This window comes from Theropithecus gelada, chromosome 5, assembly GCF_003255815.1.
Source record: "Theropithecus gelada isolate Dixy chromosome 5, Tgel_1.0, whole genome shotgun sequence".
Lineage (NCBI taxonomy): Eukaryota > Metazoa > Chordata > Mammalia > Primates > Cercopithecidae > Theropithecus > Theropithecus gelada.
Window position 1 is genome coordinate 136,606,722 of NC_037672.1, and position 18,848 is coordinate 136,625,569.

General features: G+C 40.2%; 1 protein-coding gene and 1 non-coding gene across 4 annotated transcripts in view; both read left to right on the forward strand.

Moving 5' to 3' along the window:
- NAA15 (N(alpha)-acetyltransferase 15, NatA auxiliary subunit) overlaps positions 1 to 18,848 on the forward strand; it is a 92,570-nt gene that overhangs the window by 2,257 nt on the left and 71,465 nt on the right. The window lies entirely within an intron of this gene.
- Positions 15,394 to 15,502, forward strand: LOC112625532. Its single transcript, XR_003119626.1, has one exon. It is a non-coding gene; the product is annotated as a U6 spliceosomal RNA (small nuclear RNA).

Below are 18,848 nucleotides of genomic sequence, written 5' to 3' on the forward strand. Positions count from 1 at the left end.
CGCTTGAACCTGGGAGGTGGAGGTTGCAGTTCCAGCCTGGGCAACAGAGCGAGACTGTCTCAAAAACAAAAAATTTCATCTCTAAATACTTCAACAAGCATCTTCTAAGAATAAGGACATCATCTTGTATACTTTTAACAGTCATTCTCTAATATTGTCTATTATCTGGTTCATATTAAGGTTTTCTCAAGTGTTAGCACTTTTTAAATAAATCAAACTTTTAATTTTGAGAAGACTGTATAATCACATAGTTTAAGGAATAATACAGTGCACTTTACTCAGTTTTCCCAACACTAACACCTTGCAAAACCATGGTTCATTATTAAACATTGATACAATCCACCAATCTTATTCACATATCCCCAGTTTACTTGTACATGCGTGTGAGTGCTCGCGCACGCGGGTGCAGTCATCGCTTGGTATCTGTCGGGGGTTGATTTCAGGATCCCGCGAGATTCCAAAATTTGCAGGTGTTTGAGTCCGTTATATAAAGTGGTGTAGTATTTGCGTATAACCTATGCATATCACCTGTACACTTCAAATATCTCTAGATTACTTACAATACCTAATGCAATATTAATGTTATATAGTTAAGCTGTATTTTAAAAATTTGTATTTTTTATTGTGCTTTTTTAAAATAGTTTTTACCTATGGATGCAGATACCAAGGATAATGAGAGCTGACTGTATTTACTTCTGTGCAGTGTTATCCCATGTATAGATTGCACCACTACAATTAGGCTACAGAACAGTTCCCTCAGTCCAAAGTACCCCTCTGTTGCCCTTTTAGAACCACATCCAACATCTGTCCCACCCCACTCCCATCCCCTCTTGCTGCAGGCTCCAGCAATCAGTACATGTCCTGCATTTGTATAATTTTGCCATTCCCAGTGTGTTTAAAAAATAATCATACAGTATACAACTTTTTGGGTTTAGAGATAGAGTCTTCCTCTGTTGCCCAGGCTGGAGTGTAGTGACTGTTTATAGGCTCTATCAATAGGGCACTGTAACCTCAAACTACTGGGCTCAAGCACTTCTCCCTCTTCAGCCGCTGGAGTAGCTGGGATCACTACAGGGCTACCACATCCAGCTAATGGTTTATTCCTTTTTATTGCCGAGTAGTATTCCATGATATGGATGTACCACAGTGTGTTTAACCATCCATAGAATAGCAATTTTTGATTAAATATCTTAAATATTTTTTTGTGGTAGTGTTAGTGGGGCAAAAACCTGTAAGTTCATTGCTAAAATCACAGTGCTGTAGATCTGTTAATAAGTTACATGTGAGAGAAATGTGAAAATCACTAAATGAAAGAAAAGTAAAGGAGCTAAAATGTCCTTATTGTTCTCATACGTTAGGAGTGAAGAAAGTATTACTGACCAAAAGGATAGTATTGATTTTTTGAAATTGCTTCAGTTTCTTGAGATTCAATAGTAAGTTAGTGCTTTTGATTTTAAGATTTTTTTTTTTTGTCCTGATAAAGGAAACGTTGGACTTTTAATGTGATGTGTGTGCTGTATGTAATCAAGTGTTGCTAGGTTGGTAACTTCTTTTTTTTTTATTGAAACGGAGTTTCGCTCTTGTTGCCCAGGCTGGAGGGCAGTGGCATGATCTCGGCTCACCGAAACCTCTGCCTCCCGGGTTCAAGCAATTCTGCCTCAGCCTCCCGAGTAGCTGGGATTGCAGGCATGTGCCACCACACCTGGCTAATTTTGTATTTTTAGTAGAGATGGGGTTTCTCCATGTTGGTCAGGCTCGTCTCAAACTCCCAACCTCAAGTGATCCACCTGCCTCGGCCTCCCAAAATGCTGGGATTACAGGCCTGAGCCACTGTTCCTGGCCACTTGGTAACTTGTTAAGTCATTCCTGCAGCATTCAACTTTTGAGCTGCTACTTTGTTAGTTGTACTGTACTTGTTATGATAAACTTATGTAGGAAATGCAGTTAGTTTGTATTTCAAAATAAACTTTTTTTTTCCTTAATTTTTTAATGGAAACCTGGTTTACACATAAGTTTGCAAAAATTTTAGAGTTTCTGCAGTGGATTTGCCTGGCTTGATCTAGTCTAGTTGATCTCTGAAATTCAGTTTTTTTTGTATATTTTTCCCTTCTTTTTTTTTTTCCACTATTACTCTACTGTTTTCTGACTACAGCATTGTCAAAAGTTAGTCAAAATGCTTACATAGTGTTTCTTGCTGATAATTTGTCTGGAAAAAGGACAGAGTGAATTTAATGTGATATATACTATGTAAGAGTTTATTTTATTTTATTTGTTTGTTTTTTTGAGACAGAGTTTTGCTCTGTCGCCCAGGTTGGAGTGCAGTAGTGTGATTTTGGCTCACTGCAGCCTCTACCTCCTGGGTTCATGCCTCAGCCTCCCAAGTAGCTGGGATTACAGGCGTCTGCCACCACACTCGGCTAATATTTTTTTGTATTTTTAGTAGAGATGGGGTTTCACCATGTTGGCCAGGCTGGTCTTGAGCTAGTGACCTCAAGTGTTCTGCTCGTTTCGGCCTCCCAAAGTTCTGGGATTACAAGTATGAGCCACTGCGCCCGGCCCTATATAAGAGTTTAAGGAAGACTTGTGTTTGCCAGAAGCTGGTTTTTTTTTTTTTTTGTATTTACAAACTGTTTTAACTTATTTGGAAAATTAAGTCATTAGAAAATTGTGGCCTTTGCCTACTGTTGATGCTATTTGTTTATCTAAAAGTTTGAGGATGTTACCAGATTTTTACACCAATTTGTTAGGATCTAGGTTAGGGGTAGGAAAAATGAGGTTGCCAGGGTAGAACGAAATCCACACCTTATATTTTAACCCACTTGGAAAAAGTGGACATATCCTAATGCCTTTCAATGAAGTGTTAGTAGGTTGGTTGCTGTTGCTGCTGCTTCCTTCTCTCTTTTTTGCTCTCCAAATGTTAATGTCAGTTATAAGAAAAATTTAAGTTGGGAATAGTTAAAATATTGTACATCAATAAATGTAGTTTTGGACCTTAGCCTGAATGATTTATATTGTTATAAGTGTTAAAGGATAGAATTTTATTTTAATTTTTTTATTATACTTTAAGTTCTAGGGTATGTGTGCACAACGTGCATGTTTGTTACATATGTGTATACATGTGCCATATTGGTGTTCTGCACCCATTAACTCGTTATTTAAATTAGGTATATCTTCTAATGCTATCCCTCCCTGCTCCCCGCATCCCAGGACAGGCCCCGGTGTGTGATGTTCCCCACCCTGTATCCAAGTGTTCTCATTGTTCAGTTCCCACCTATGAGTGAGAACATGCAGTGTTTGGTTTTTAATGGACAGAATTTTTCTTTCCTAGAAAAGTGGTGAGAGAAGTTAAAATAGCATTATGATTATGTTTGTGATTTGTCACTATTTGCCAGGTAAAATGAGAAATCTACCATTTGCCAGGCTCTGCTCTAGGTGCTTTAGAATAGCACTGCACAGTAGAATTTTCTATGATGATGGAAATATTTGTTATCTGCTTTAATAGATAGCCATTGGCCATGTGTAGGTTTGTTTTTTGTTGTACTTGTTAAGACAGGGTCTAACTCTATCACACAGGCTGGAGTGCAGTAGTTTGATCATGGCTCACTGCAGCCTCCACCTCCTGGGTTCAAGCTATCTTCCCAGCTCAGTCTCCCAGGTAGCTGTGACTACAGGCGTGCCACCATGCCTGGCTAATTTTCGTATTTTTGGTAGAGACGGGGTTTCGCCATGTTGGCCAGGCTAGTCTTGAACTCCTGGGATCAAGCGGTCCTCCTGCCTCGGCCTCCCAAAGTGCTGAGATTACAAGTGTGAGCTACTGTGCCTGGCCTGGCCACATGTAATTATTGCACACTTGAAATATGGCTAGTGCAACTGAGGAAATGAATTTTTAATTAACCTTAATTTAAATTCAAATAGTCACATGTGGTGAATGGTTACCATTTTGGACACAGCATGCTTTATTTAGAGTCCTTTCTTAATTCTCAAAACTTTTCAAGGTGGGGACATTTTTATTAAGCAAACAGACTGAGATTAAGCTAGTGTGAGTTACAGTCTGGAATAAAACTTTTTTTTCTTTTCAGGGCATTTAACATCACACACCTGCCTAGTGTTTAACTATTTAGGGGAGGGGTATAGGAGAAGGGTGAGGGAATTCTTTGTTAGGCAAAAGAGTAGTAATACTTATTAGGTGGCTGCATATGTTATATAATAGGTAAATTATTATTATTATTATTTTTGGGACAGAGGCTCCCTCTGTCGCCCAGGCTGGAGTGCAATGGCGCGATCTTGGCTCACTGCAAGCTCCGCCTCTGCCTCATGCCATTCTCCTGCCTCAGCCTCCCAAGTAGCTGGGACTACAGGCGCCCGCCACCACGCCGGGCTAATTTTTTGTATTTTTAGTACAGTGGGGGTTTCAACATGTTAGCCAGGATGGTCTCAATCTCCTGACCATGTGATCCCCCCGCCTTAGCCTCCCAAAGTGCTGGGATTATAGTCTTGAGCCACTGCACCCAGCCCATTGTATAATAGGTAAATTATTTTATGTGATTTATTTTCTTTGGGAAAGTTGCTGTTTCTGCTAGTTAATGATACTTAGTTTAGCTTTAGTTGCTGATGAAATTTAGATTAGGAATTGTTAGCAAGTAGGTGTCCATATGCACATGAAAGGTTAACTGATTAAATTTCTTTGTGACAGAATTCCAGTTTTGCAACTAAGAGTGGACAGTAACTTTGAAATTGGTTTTAATATACTTTTGCTTGTACTTTGTATATTTAGAATATAACAAAAAATCAAAAAATGGAAACAAAGTTTGGTCTGTTCTGAAATCCCCTTCTGAACATAGTAGTTAATCATAAGTTTATTTATTTTTTTGAGATGGAATCTCGCTCTTGTTGTCCAGGCTGGAGTACAGTGGTTTGATCTCGGCTCACTGCAGCCTCCGGCTCACTGCAACCTCTGGCTCCCAGGTTCAAGTGATTCTCCTGCCTCAGCTTCCCCAGTAGCTGGGATTACAGGTGTCCACCACCACGCCCAGCTAAGTTTTGTATTTTTAGTAGAGACGGGGTTTCTCCACGTTGGCCAGGCTGGTCTCAAACTGCTCACCTCGGGTGATCCACCCACCTCAGCCTCCCAAGTGCTGGGATTACAGGCATGAGCCACCACGCCCTGCTGCTAATCATAAATTTAAACTAGGATAAATTATTCCTTAAAAGTATACCAGAAAACAAAATGCAGTTTTGCTGTTTTATATATGTATATATAATGTATATATAATTATTATAAAAATTACAAAATAATTTTTCTGTAAAAATCTAGTGAGGGTCGGGCGTGGTAGCTCATGCTTGTAATCCCAACACTTTGAGAGGCTGAGGCAGGTGGATGACCTGAGGTCAGGAATTCGAGACCAGCCTGGCCAACATGGTGAAACGCTGTCTCTGCTAAAAGTACAAAAATTAGCCAGGCGTGGTGGCAGGCGCCTGTAATCCCAGCAACTTGGGAGGCTGAGGCAGGGGAATCGCTTGAACCCAGGATGTGGAGGTTACAGTGAGCCAAGATCGCACCATTGCACTCCAGCCTGGGGAACGAGAGTGAAACTTTGTCTCAAAAAAAAAAAAAAAAAAAACTAGTGAGAAGTGAAAATCTTTTAATAATGTGGTAAATTTATTCTTTGCTTGCTTTTTAAATTTGTGTGTGTGTGTGTACGCGTGTGCGTGTGTGCGCATATGTGCGTGGGACCAGGATTTCACTATGTTGCCCAGGCTAGTCCTGAGCTCAAGTGATCCTCCTGCTTCAGCCACCCAAGTAGCTGAGATTATGACATGCTACTGTGCCTGGCCTGTTTGCTTACTTTTTAATGTTTGTTTTTCTAGAATGAGATGTAGTATGAATGAAGAAATAAATACATGTTTTTGTTTTAAATTGACAGCATATAGTTTCAAAATTCTGTATTGTGTTAGAAACCTGAAATGTTTTAAAAAATGTTTCTTTTGCGTCAAGAGAGTGGGTTAAAAATACTTGCTTGTGCAGAGTGACCACAGTTCAGTTTTCAATAGTAGTAGATAGACAACACTATATTTTCAGAAAAACAGACTAAAGCTTAAAAGGGAACTGAATTTAATATTCCATTCTTTAGATGTGTCAAAGTGTTGAAGTCCTGGGTCATTACTGGGGCTCAAACTAGTTATTTAATGATAATAGAATTGCCATCCAAACTATTGAAGCACTGGTTAAAGAAGAGTTTCCAGAGAGGCAGGAATGGTGCTCTGTGTGATTAGGGGACTGGAGAGATACTGTCCAGCTGGCCTCAACTGAAGGGATCTCTCTCCTTAGTGTGCAGTCTTATATCTTTTAATATTTCTGCTTCTGACAATGCAGTTCTGACAGCATTGATTCAATATATCTTCTTTCTTCATAAAGGCATTTTTGGACATAAAAAGCTAGGTCATATAAAGGGTCATATATGTGCAAAGGACTGTTTAGAATTTTCTCCCCCAGATACCTGCGTGACTCATTTTTCTTAGTTGTTTTAGGACTTCTGCTCACATGTCCTTTATTTATTCTTGATTTTAAATTTTATTTTTATTATTTTTTGAGACAGGGTTTCGCTCTGTCACCCAGCGTGGCATGCAGTGGCACAATTTTAGTTTACTGCAACCTCCGCCTCCTGAGTTCAAGCGATTCTCCTGCCTCAGCTTCCTGAGTAGCTAGGATTCCAGGTGCTTGCCACCAGGCCTGGCTAATTTTTGTAGTTTTAGTACAGACTGGGTTTCACCATGTTGGCCAGGCTGATCTCAAACTCCAGACCTCAGGTGATCCACCTGCCTCGGCCTCTCAAAATGCTGGGATTACAGGTGTGAGCCACCGTGCCTGGCCTAATTTTTTTTATTTTTATTTTTTGAGACAGGGTCTCACTCTGTTGCCCAGGCTGGAGGTCTGGAGTGCAGTAGTGTGATCTCCGCCCACTGCAACCTCCGCCTCCTAGGTTGAAGCGATTCTCCCACCTTAACCTTCCAGGCAACTGGGACTACAGGCACATGCCACCATGCCCAGCTAAACAGGTGTCCTTTAAATGTTATTTAGAGGCCTTCCTTGGCTAGCAGTCAGTCCTTCTCACCTTATTTTCTTATTTCTTACTTTATCTCATTTATCAGCTTCTTACATTTACTTGTATATTTATCACATATTTTCCACAATTAAAATGTAGGTTTTATGAAGATAAGGATGTCTGCTAATGGCTCTATTCATATTGGTTAAAATGATCTACCATAGTAGATGTTTAATAAATATTTGTTATGTGAAGTGAGTGTGAAAACAGTGATTACAGGGCAAGAGAGAAAGATCTTTGGACTGTGTGCTTGCATAAATATTTGGAAAACGGAGTTAAGCTGGGCTTTGGCATTACAGAGTACATTATTATATGAAGTAATTGTAGGATATTGGGCAGAGCCTGTATCATGTGGTAAGACTTTGAAGTTTAATTTATGAATGAATTATAGTATTTGTTTACATAGTCTTTCTTTCATCATAAAAGCATAATAAGAGGAAAGTTTTATTAATATTTCTTTGGTTTTGGCATTGGAGGATAAATGGTATCAGGATTAAATGAATTGGTTGTGAGGAGCCTGCTGCTGTATTAGAATCTTCAGATAGTAGGACTCAGTCATACGTCATTTCATAGAGCTTTACAACCGATTCTGACACGAAGTCAGGGTTGACGACCGCTATATATGATATTAAGAAATGGACCTGTTATAAAATTTAAAATATAAAATGTTGAAGAGCTGGGCACAGGGGTGCATGCCAGTTACTCAGGAGTCTGAGGCAGCAAGATTTGGTTGAGCCCAGGAGTTCAAGGCTATAGTTTGTGATTATTGCCCCTGTGAATTGCTACTGCACTCCAGCCTGGGCACCATAGTGAAACTCCATCTCTTTAAAAAAAATTAGAAGGGGCCGGGCGCGGTGGCTCAAGCCTGTAATCCCAGCACTTTGGGAGGCCGAGACGGGCGGATCACGAGGTCAGGAGATCGAGACCATCCTGGCGAACACCGTGAAACCCCGTCTCTACTAAAAAATACAAAAAACTAGCCGGGCGAGGTGGCGGGTGCCTGTAGTCCCAGCTACTCGGGAGGCTGAGGCAGGAGAATGGCGTAAACCTGGGAGGCGGAGCTTGCAGTGAGCTGAGATCCGGCCACTGCACTCCAGCCCGGGCTACAGAGCGAGACTCCGTCTCAAAAAAAAAAAAAAAAAAAAAAAAAAAAAAATTAGAAGGAAAATAATTGTAGTGTAGAGTTGCTTTGTGTTTTTCAGGAAATTTAAAAATCAAGTTTAATTCTTGGTATGCTGAGAAGCTGGTGTGGAAGAGAGAACAAGTCACTTAACAGTGAGCTTAGCCAGCAATCAGCATTCATATCTAAATACAAGTTTGCTCTCTATTTACAGGCAATATACTGTTGAGGAGACAAACTTAAGATTCTTAGTGAAAAATGGTTGTGAAAAGGATGTCAGTTGCTAATTCTGATAGTAAGAAGGATGAGTGAAATGTTAGGGCATGGAAGGAATTTTATGCTGTGGTTGTATTCTTTTCGAAATTTCCCTGAAATGTCAGCTGTAGGCTTAAACATCTAAGTTGTTTTATGATATGTGCTGTACAAACTTGTATTAAAGTTGTAACTTTAAGAACACTAGTCTAACTTGTTGCATGTGGTTTTTTTCCTCCTAGGTAAGATAGGAAATTATATTGTTCACTACTTAATGTGGCATTAAAATAATCCCTTACACTTTTAATTTAATTAAAGCAATCTTTCCTTTCCTGGTTATTTAGAAGTAAAATAGCTTGTAATCCCCGTGCTTTGGGAGGCCAGTATGGAAGAGGTCTTGAAGCCAGGAGTTCGAGACCAGCCTGGGCAACATAGCAAGGCTCTGTCTCTGTAAAAAATAAAAAAGTTACCTGGGTGTGGTGGTGGTGCAAACCTGTAGTCCCAGCTACTTGGGAGGCTGAGGTGGAGGACTGCTTGAGCTCATTGCAGTTTGAGACTGCAATGAGCTATCATCATGCCAATGCACTCCAGCCTGGGTGACAGAATGAGACCTTGTCTAGGGGGAAAAAAAAAGTAAAAGTTGCAGTGTAAGAATTAAATGATGGACAGGTTGATGTTTTTGTTATCTCATGGGCTCTACTGCATTTTCTTTGGTTAGTATAATATGAGCAAATCTTCAGTTGAAATAATATGAAATTTCTACTAAAACACCTTGGGGAAATAGTATTATTTGAAGCCAGTAATATTTTTAATCTTAAATATTCCATTTGATTTTATTACTGAGGAGATTGTGTAAACATTCCTGAGTGGCATCTATAAGAGTTGTTTTATCTGATTACATAAAAGGAGGAAGTGAAAGTTTGCTTTTAAAAACAATAGACCAGGGGGAAAAAGCCTGGCCTTGGTTGGTTGTCTGCTTTTACACATGGTTGCTGTTCAAATTCAAATACTTTTTTTTCCTCTCACAATAAAATGGCTTACACTTAAAATGGGACTCTATTTTTCAGAGAGAAGTCGTTGGGTAGTACAAGATTACCTTTAATTATCAATGCTTGAGGACCAAGTCAGAATTTTTAAGAAGGGGTACATTAAGCAAAGAGTATCTATTTTGAGCCAGATTTTATGCTAGACTTTCTACTTGTTAGCTGATACAAAGTTTGTGACACTCCCTTAAGGAAATTGTAGGTATAGCCAATACTTAATGACTACATTGTTACAGTATATTTCTTTCTTTCTTTTTTTTTTTTTTGAGATGGAGTTTCACTCTTGTTGTCCAGGCTGGAGTGCAATGGTGGCGCTATCTTGGTTCACCGCAACCTCCGCCTCCCTGGTTCAAGTGATTCTCCTGCCTCAGCCTCCAGAATAGCTGGGATTACAGGCATGTGCCACCATGCCCGGCTAATTTTGTATTTTTAGTAGAGACAGGGTTTCTCCATGGGCTGGCCTCTTAACTCCTGACCTCAGGTGATCTGCCCGCCTCGGCCTCCCAAAGTGCTGGCATTATAGGCATGAGCCACCGCGCCCAGCCTTTTACAGTATATTTCTAAATGCTTTATATACAGGTAATTCCACTGTATTGGAATACAGAGATTCCTAAAAGTCTCTGCACTTTGCAAAGTCATGCAATAAAAACCACAGGGCTTATGGGAAAAATGAGGTTGGCCACAACATTAAAAAACGTTATTAGTGACAGATTAAAAACAAAGATAAGAACTTAAAATGGTAGTACTGTTTTACATATGTTAAATGGTTAACAAATACATAATACTATGATGTAAATATTGCACTTTACTTTGGATAAGACAGTGCTTGCTTGCAGAAGTGGGCATCTGAAGGATTACAGTTTGTGAATCATTGTGAGGTGGTGAAAGGCAGGTTGTCTGAAATCTGATGGAAAGTTGTAACATCACATGTGGATGGGTGTGGTTCATTGTGGCTCACAGCATACAAGGGGAACTGAGGTAGTTGAGGTGTGTGTCTGGGTGCTGCTGTGTATGCCTATGAGACTTTTTTTGGCTAGGTGCTATTTTCTGTGTTCATCTAGATTTTCTAACAGATGAAAGTCACAGAAGCAAGCATGAAATTTAAAATGCTCAAAATGCTCCCCATCAATTGTGTTGGAGCCAGTGTGTGTTTTCAAGACAAGCATTATAACAGAATTTAACTGTACATGATTTCACTTAGAGTTGTAGAGATGTCATATATCCTGTGTTTGAGTAGTTCTTAACTCTGAAGTATGGCGGTTTACCAAGAGCCCTGGTCTTACGTCTAGTACCTGAGATAGTGCCACAGTCTTTGCCATCTTAGGTTGCTACTGCCACTAAATGAAAACCAAGGAGACTTAAGCATCTTCCAACTTTTTGTTTGTTAGGGAAGCTTTTTTGTTGAGATGGAGTCTCGCTCTGTTGCCAGACTGGAGTGCAGTCGCATGATCTTAGCTCACCTCAATCTCCGCCTTCCAGGTTCAAACAATTCTTGTGCCTCAGCCTCCCGAATAGCTGGGATTACAGGTGTGTGCCACCACGCCCAGCAGATTTTTGTATTTTTAGTAGAAACGGGGTTTCCCCATATTGGCCACGATGGTCTCAATCTCTTGACCTTGTGACACTCCCTTAAGGAAATCGTAAGTTAAGCCAATACTATAGAATCATCTAGTAGATTCCTCAGAAATGCTTGTGGAACAGTTTCTTAAATTTTTACATGTTTAAGTTGTTTCCTGTATCCTTGATATTTGAAGGACAGCTTGGCTGGATATAAAATATTTGATTCACATCCGTCACCTGTCCTCTCTCTTCTGTATGTATGACTTTTCTTTGATTCTTTGAAATATTTATTGTGCTTCGGCCTCCCAAAGTGCTGGGAATACAGGCATGACCCCCCCACACCCAGCCTAGGGAAGTTTTATTTTATTTTATTTCATTTTATTTTATTTTATTTTTTGAGACGGAGTCTTGCTCTGTCTCCCAGGCTGGAGTGCAGTGGCGCGATCTCGACTCACTGCAAGCTCTGCCTCAGCCTAGGGAAGCTTTTGATAGAGGCTAATTCATTTTAAAGATTTCTGTGGGGAGTCTAAGTGACATTTTAAAACCCAGGAAATAGGCCAGGGATGATGGCTCACGCCTGTAATCTCAGTGCTTTGAGAGGCAGAGGTGGGAGGATCACTTGAGCCCAGGAGTTCTAGGCCAGCCTGGGCAGCATGGCGAAACCCTATCTGTACAAAAATTCAAAAATTAGCCAGGTGTGGTAGTGCGCGCCTGTAATCCCAGCTACTTGGCAGGCTGAGGTAGGGGATTGCTTGAGCCTGGCAGGTTCAGGCTTCAGTGAGCAGTGTTCATGCCACTGTACTCCAGCCAGAGTGACAGAGTGAGACTACGTCTCCTCAACAACACAGCAACAACAAAGGCTCGGCAAATCTGAGTAAAAGAGAAAAGCAGTACTTTTCTTAAACTACCTCACAGAGTAGGTAGTGAGATACGTATACAAGTGCATGGGAAATGGTAAAGCATGTGTATTATTAGTACTTGCTCTTTTGTAGATGTAGTCTATTTTAAACCTTAGCTTTTTCACTGAATTGATCTCATCTTTGGTTTATGTTATATTTACTGGGTCTTGTATTCTGTTTGATGTTTTTATTTGCTTTATTTTTTATTTTTATTTTTTACTTAAGAGAGTTTATATTTTTGTTATGTATACTTTTATGTATACCTTTAAAACTCCTCTTCGTCTCCCCCCCTTTTTCTTAAATTAGGTTTCTTCCTTTTTCTTAAATTTAGGTTTCTTCCATTTGGTTTATCAGCTTTAAATTAGAGCCATTTAGTTTCATTTTCTTATGTGTGAGGTCTTATTCCAGTTTTTTTTTTCTGTCTCTTTTCCTGTGATTTTTTGAAGTTATATTTACTTTGTGAGAGTATGTCATTTTCCATACTGTTCTTCCTCATCAATACCTTTGTTTTAAATTTAGTACTACAATATTGTTAAAGATTTACAGATCTTTTCTTGAAGTTCTCAATCACTTCTTGGTTGGATAAAGCTCATCATCTAGTAGATTCCTCAGGAATGCTTGTGGAACAATTTCTTAAATTTTTACATGTTTAAATTGTTTCCTATATCCTTGATATTTGAAGGACAGCTTGGCTGGATGTAAAATATGTGATTCACATCCATCACCTGTCCTCTCTCTTCTATATGTATGACTTTTCTTTGATTCTTGAAATATTCCTTGAAAATATTATCCTGCTTGTATCTTGCTTGTGTTGCTAACGCCAGCCTGATTTTATTTCTTAATGTATGACTTGGTTTTTTTTCTTAGACATCCAATAAATTTTCTTGAGTTACAGTTTTGAGTATTGGTAGTTCTGTTCTATTTCATTCTTCAGTAATCTTTGACTATTGAATCTTATTTGCCTCTCTTCTTTTTTTTTTTTCCCCCCAAGATGGAGTCTGGCTCTGTTGCCCAGGTTAGAGGGGAGTGGTGCCATCTCAGCTCCACCTCCCAGGTTCAAGTGATTCTCCTGCCTCAGCTTCCCAAGTAGCTGGGGTTACAAGCGTGCGCCACCATGCCCGGCCAACTTTTGTATTTTTAGTAGAGACAGGGTTTCACCATGTTGGTCAGACTGGTCTCGAACTACTGACCTCAAGTGATCCACCTGCCTTGGCCTCCCAGAGTGCTGGGATTACAGGTGGGAGCTACCGCACCTGTCCTCTCTCTTCTATATGTATGACTTTTCTTTGATTGTCTTCACTTCTATTTCTTTTTCATTTATGTGAAAGCATTCCTGTCTCTTTCATTTCTGTCTCTTTAGATCATATCTGTTCTATCTGTTCCCTGTAGGGCATCTTTTGTAATTTAGTCTTCATTTAAGTTCAGTTTGTTCATGTTTTACAAGTTCCTGTTATTTGTCTACTGTTTAAAATTTTGAGTTTCTCATTTGAGGTGTTCTTTTATGTCTGCATTTGTTATTTAATTACTTTAAATTTGCGATGGATATGGTGTTGTTAATCTTTCCTCTGTAAGGGTTTTTGGTGTATTTTCATCTGCCCAAGTATTTTACTTTTTATTTCTTATAAGTAATTTGGTATGAATGCTGAGTTCTTTTTTCTGTTCAGGTTGTTTGTGCTGGATTTTACTGTACCAACAATATTATTATCTTATTTTGTCTTATTTTGGTGATGGGGTTAGGGTGGCCTTCTCAGTCTCTTAGTTCAAGAGCACTCTGATTTGTTGCCACAGTGAAGTGTAGTTTTAAAAATAAATTAACACCTACCCCCCCAACAACCCCCGCCATAGTTCTGTCTTGTTTTAGTAGGCCATTTATGCTCTGGTCACTTCCTTTTTTCCCTTTATCATCAACCCTCCAAATGATACCTCCTTCTCTCCCAGAAACTGTGCCTTGCTAAAACTGTTACCTTTGATCTTACATACTTTCTAAGTGTATTATTTTTGACTTCCCAGTAGCCATTGCTCTCACTGTCATGTCTCAGATGAGCCGTCAGTACTTTCTCTCAGATGGGGCCCTCTCCTGATGGTAAATCCTCGGTCATATTACATGTAATTCAGTTACCACTAGGACCCTGCTATACTGCTCTTCTGGACAGTTCCCATTGAAGCTTCTGGTCTTCGATGTTTATGCTCTTACATGTAAATTGGAGTTTTTAGTCATTTCATCCTTATAATGCTGTGGGGTCAGCTATGGATAATTTTATTTGCTCTTATTCTTGACGTATATGGTTTTTATGAGGATTTGTGGAGCGTGTGGAAATTGGAGGATAGTGGACCGGGCACAGTGGCTCACACCTGTAATCCCAGCACGTTGGGAGGCCGAGGCAGGCAGATCATGAGGTCAAGAGTTCGAGACCAGCCTGGCCAACATAGTGAAACCCGTCTCTACTAAGAATACAAAAATTAGCTGGGTGTGGTGGCACGTGCCTGCAATCCCAGCTACTCAGAAGGCTGAGGCAGGAGAATCGCTTGAACCCAGGAGGCGGAGGTTGGAGTGAGCCGAGATCATGCCACTGCACTCCAGCCTGGGTGACAGAGCAAGACACTGTCTCGGAAAAAAAAAAAAAAAAGCAAACCCAAATTAGAGGATAGCCATTAACCTATAGGGGACTTAATCCGTGTTTTTTATGTGCTATACTTGAAAATATTTGTGTTTGCTTTAAAATAATTTGCAGTTTAGGTTTTATATAATTGGATAATTGGTTATACTTCTGTTTCTGTGTCCCACCGCATTGTTCTCTCTTCAAACTCTCTTGGGAGTATTTGTCGTGGAAATAACTATGAGGTTATATTTTATAGCTGTCTGTCAATCATGTGTATAATCCTTGTTTTGCAGATTTCTACTCTTATCAAGCAGGAGTCCGAAATGCCCCTTTAATGTTCTTTCTTCAAGTGACATAATTTCATGCTACAAAACAAATGAAATATAAAATCTGGCACATTTCATGATACATTAACAAGAGTATAGTATTCAGAAAGCGGATGGTGATTGTTACACTCAATTTTGCTTGCCATATATGTAATTTTCACTTCTGGGTTCCATATATGTAATTTTGGTAAGACCATATATGTAATTTTCACTTCTGGGTTCAAAACTTCCAAAGATACAGACCAGTGACACCCTAATGCTTGTACTCCACAAAAATATTGGTGTAAAGTTCCTACAGATCTTTCTTGTCTTTTTAATTCTGAGAGTACATATTTATTACCTTTATAATATTGAGATGCTTTTTTTGTGTGAAATACGCCAAAATTTTTTAATGGCTTATTTGGAAAAATAAAAATTTAGCAATTCCATTTCAGTTTCCCAGTTTGTTTTTTTTTTTGGAACACTATTATACTAGTTTTTAAAATATAGAGTGCTTCTTAGGCAGCACATATACTAAAACTGGAACAGTACAGAAAAGATTATTAACATGGCCCTTGCACAAGGATGACATGCAAATTCATGAAACCTTCCATATTTTTAAAAATATACAAAAATTAAGTAAAATATAGAAACATGGTAACAATATTATATCAACTTCGAAGAGTGGTCTAAAATGTCAATGGAGGCTGGGCACGGTGGCTCATGCCTGTAATCCCAGCACTTCTGGAGTCTGAGATGTGCTGATCACTTGAGGTCAGGAGTTCAAGACCAGCCTGGCCAACATAGCGAAACCCCGTCTCTATGAAAAATGCAAAAATTAGCCTGGTGTGGTGGCATGTGCCTGCAATCCCAGCTACCTGGGAGGCTGAGGCAGCAGAATCGCTTAAACCCGGGAGGTGGAGGTTGCAGTGAGCCGAGATCGCACCACTGTACTCCAGCCTAGGCGACAGACCGAGACTCCATCTCAAAAAACAAACAAACAAAAAACAACAACAACAAAAAAAACCTAAAACTTTCATATATGGAACAGCTAAAAGAACAAAGCTGTTTAGCTTGAATAAAAGAAAACAGAATTCTTACGGAGTCATAATCCTTTATCTAGTTACAGGGCGATAGTTTGGATCAGTATATCTAAAAACATTTTTGTAGGCTGGGTGCTGTGGTTCACGCCTGTCATCCCAGCACTTTGGGAGGCCAAGGCAGGTGGATCAGCTGAGGTCAGGAGTTTGAGACCAGGCTGGCCAACATGGTGAAACCCCATCTCTACTGAAAATACAAAAATTAACTGGGCATGGTGGTGCACGCCTGTAATCCCAGCTATTCAGGAGGCTGAGGCAGGAGAATCATTTAAACCCGAGAGGTGGGGGTTGCAGTGAGCTGAGATCACACCACTGCACTCTAGCCTGGCGAAATTTTGTATTTCTAGTAGAGATGGGGTTTCAGCACGTTGGCCAGGCTGGTCTCGAACTCCTGACCTTGTGATCCACCCACCTTGGCCTCCCAAAGTGCTGGGATTACAGGCGTGAGCCACCGTGCCCGGCCAAAAGTTGTATTTCTTTTATTTTTGCTTTATTTATTTATTTATTTATTTAGAGACAGGCGCTCACTGTTGCCCACACTGCACTGTAGTGACATGGTCATGGCTCACTGTAGCTTCAATGTCCCAGGCCCAAGCAAACCTCCCACCTCAGTCTCGTGGGCGGCTGGGATTACAGGTGTGCACCACCATGCCTGGAGAATTCTGTATTTTTAGTAGAGATGGGGTTTTGCCATGTTGCCAGGCTGGTCTTGAACTCCGGGGCTCAAGCAATCTGCCCATCGTGGCCTCCCAAAGTGCTGAGATTGCAGCTGTGAGCCACCACACCCAGCCAAGTTCTATTTCTTAATATTGTGGGTTTCAGTTGCCATGATCTCATGATATGGTGTTTCAGCTCAGCCGTGGTGCTGATGCACTGTGCCTAACCACTGAGAATGTCTCTTTCTGGAATTCCTGTTACAACAGGTTCCTAAAGCACTGTTTGTTTCTTTAAACATCTTTCTCTGTGTTTTTCAGATTGGATAAATTTTATTGCACACTGATACTTTCCTGTTACCTTCTTTCTGTTTTTGAGTCCATACAGTGAGATATTTTCTCCTTAAAAAAATTGCTTCAAAGTGTTCACTGTTGCTTCCTTGAGCATTTTTATGGCACTGAATAGAAAGTCTTAGATATCTCTTTCATCTTTGCCTTGGTATCTGTTTCTTTTCCCAGGCAAGTTGAGACTTTCCTCTTTGCGTACTGTTTTATTAGACCCTGGATCTTACTTCAATCCCGTGGAAAATGTTGATAACTTTGTTTTAGCGATTTGGTTAGGTTCAAGCTTCAAGTACCAACTCCTCTTTGGGATGTTGTTCTAATATCAGTTTATTTTTCAACATCTTTGCAGTCCTGGCCGGGCACGGTGGTTCACACCTGTAATCTCAGCACTTTGGGAGGCTGAGGCGGGCGGATCACGAGGTCAGGAGATCGAGACCATCCTGGCTAACATGGTGAAACCCCGTCTCTACTAAAAAAATACAAAAAAATTAGCTGGGCGTGGTGGCGGGCGCCTGTAGTCCCAGCTACTCGGGAGGCTGAGGGAGAATGGCATGAACCTGGGAGGCGGAGCTTGCAGTGAGCCAAGATCGCGTCACTGCAGTCCAGCCTGGGCAACAGAGCGAGACTCCATCTCAAAAACAAAAAACAAAAAAACCAAAAAACAAAACCAACATCTTTGCATCCCTATTTGGGTCTGTTCCATATATGTGCCGCCTCATAGCCAGTCTGGTGCCTGGACAGAGTATATGTTAGTTCAGTGTTCAAAGTCTTTAATATTGTGAGTAGGGTCATATTCTTGCATGTATAGGTTAGCGGGCAAACCTAGGGATTCATAAACAACTTTGTGGTGTTGCTTTTCCCAGTTCTTTCTCTGATCTTTCTGAATGTTTCCCCAGGTTATTTATTTACTTGTTTTTGTTTTGAGACAGAGTCTCACTCTGTCGCCCAGGCTGGAGTGCAGTGGTGCAATCTCGGCTCACTACAACCTCTGCCTCCTGGGTTCAAGCGATTCTCCTGCCTCTGTCTCCTGAGTAGCTGGGACTACAGGCGCACACCACCACACCTGGCTAATTTTTGTATTTTTAATAGAGATGGGATTTTACCATGTTGGGCAGGCTGGTCTTGAACTCCTCAGGTGATCCACCTGCCTTGACCACCCAAAGCGTTGGGATTATACGTGTGAGCCACTGCGCCGGGCCTCGCTGGTGTTTTTTGAGACTGGGTCTCATCGTGTTGCCCAGGCTGATCTTGAACTCCTAGCTTCAAGCAGTCCTCCTGCCTGGGCCTCCCAAAGTGTTGAGGTTACTGGTGGGAGCCACCTCACCCAGCCACCTCTTTTTATTCTCTGGCTAGAAAGCTGGGCCTTTAATAAGCTATTCTGTGACTGTGTCTGTCTAGAGATTTATTCATTGTTTTAATCTTCTCAAAGAACCAACTTTTGATTTCACAAATTTCTTCTGTTTTTCTTATTTTTTTTGTATTTTTTTTTTTTTGCCAAAGCCAAGTATTTCTGAATTTTTTCTGTTTAATCGATTCTGTTTTTATCTTTATTATTTGCTTCTGCTTATGTTAGGTTTAATTTGCTCTTGTTTTTTTAAATTTCTTAAGGTGACGTCTATTAAAAATTTCCATTTAAAAAATAGTTTCCATTTCTTCATTGAGATTTTCTGTTTCTTCTTAAAAAAAAAATTCATAGCCTTTTACTTATTTTTTTGTAGAGATGGGTCTCACTGTGTTTCCCACACTAGTCTCAAACTCCTGGCCTCAAGTGATCCTCCTGCCTTAGCCTCCAGAAGTACTGGGATTACAAACTTGAGCCATAGTTCCTGGCCCTTATTTGTTTTTTTTTTTTTTTTTTTTTTTTTTTG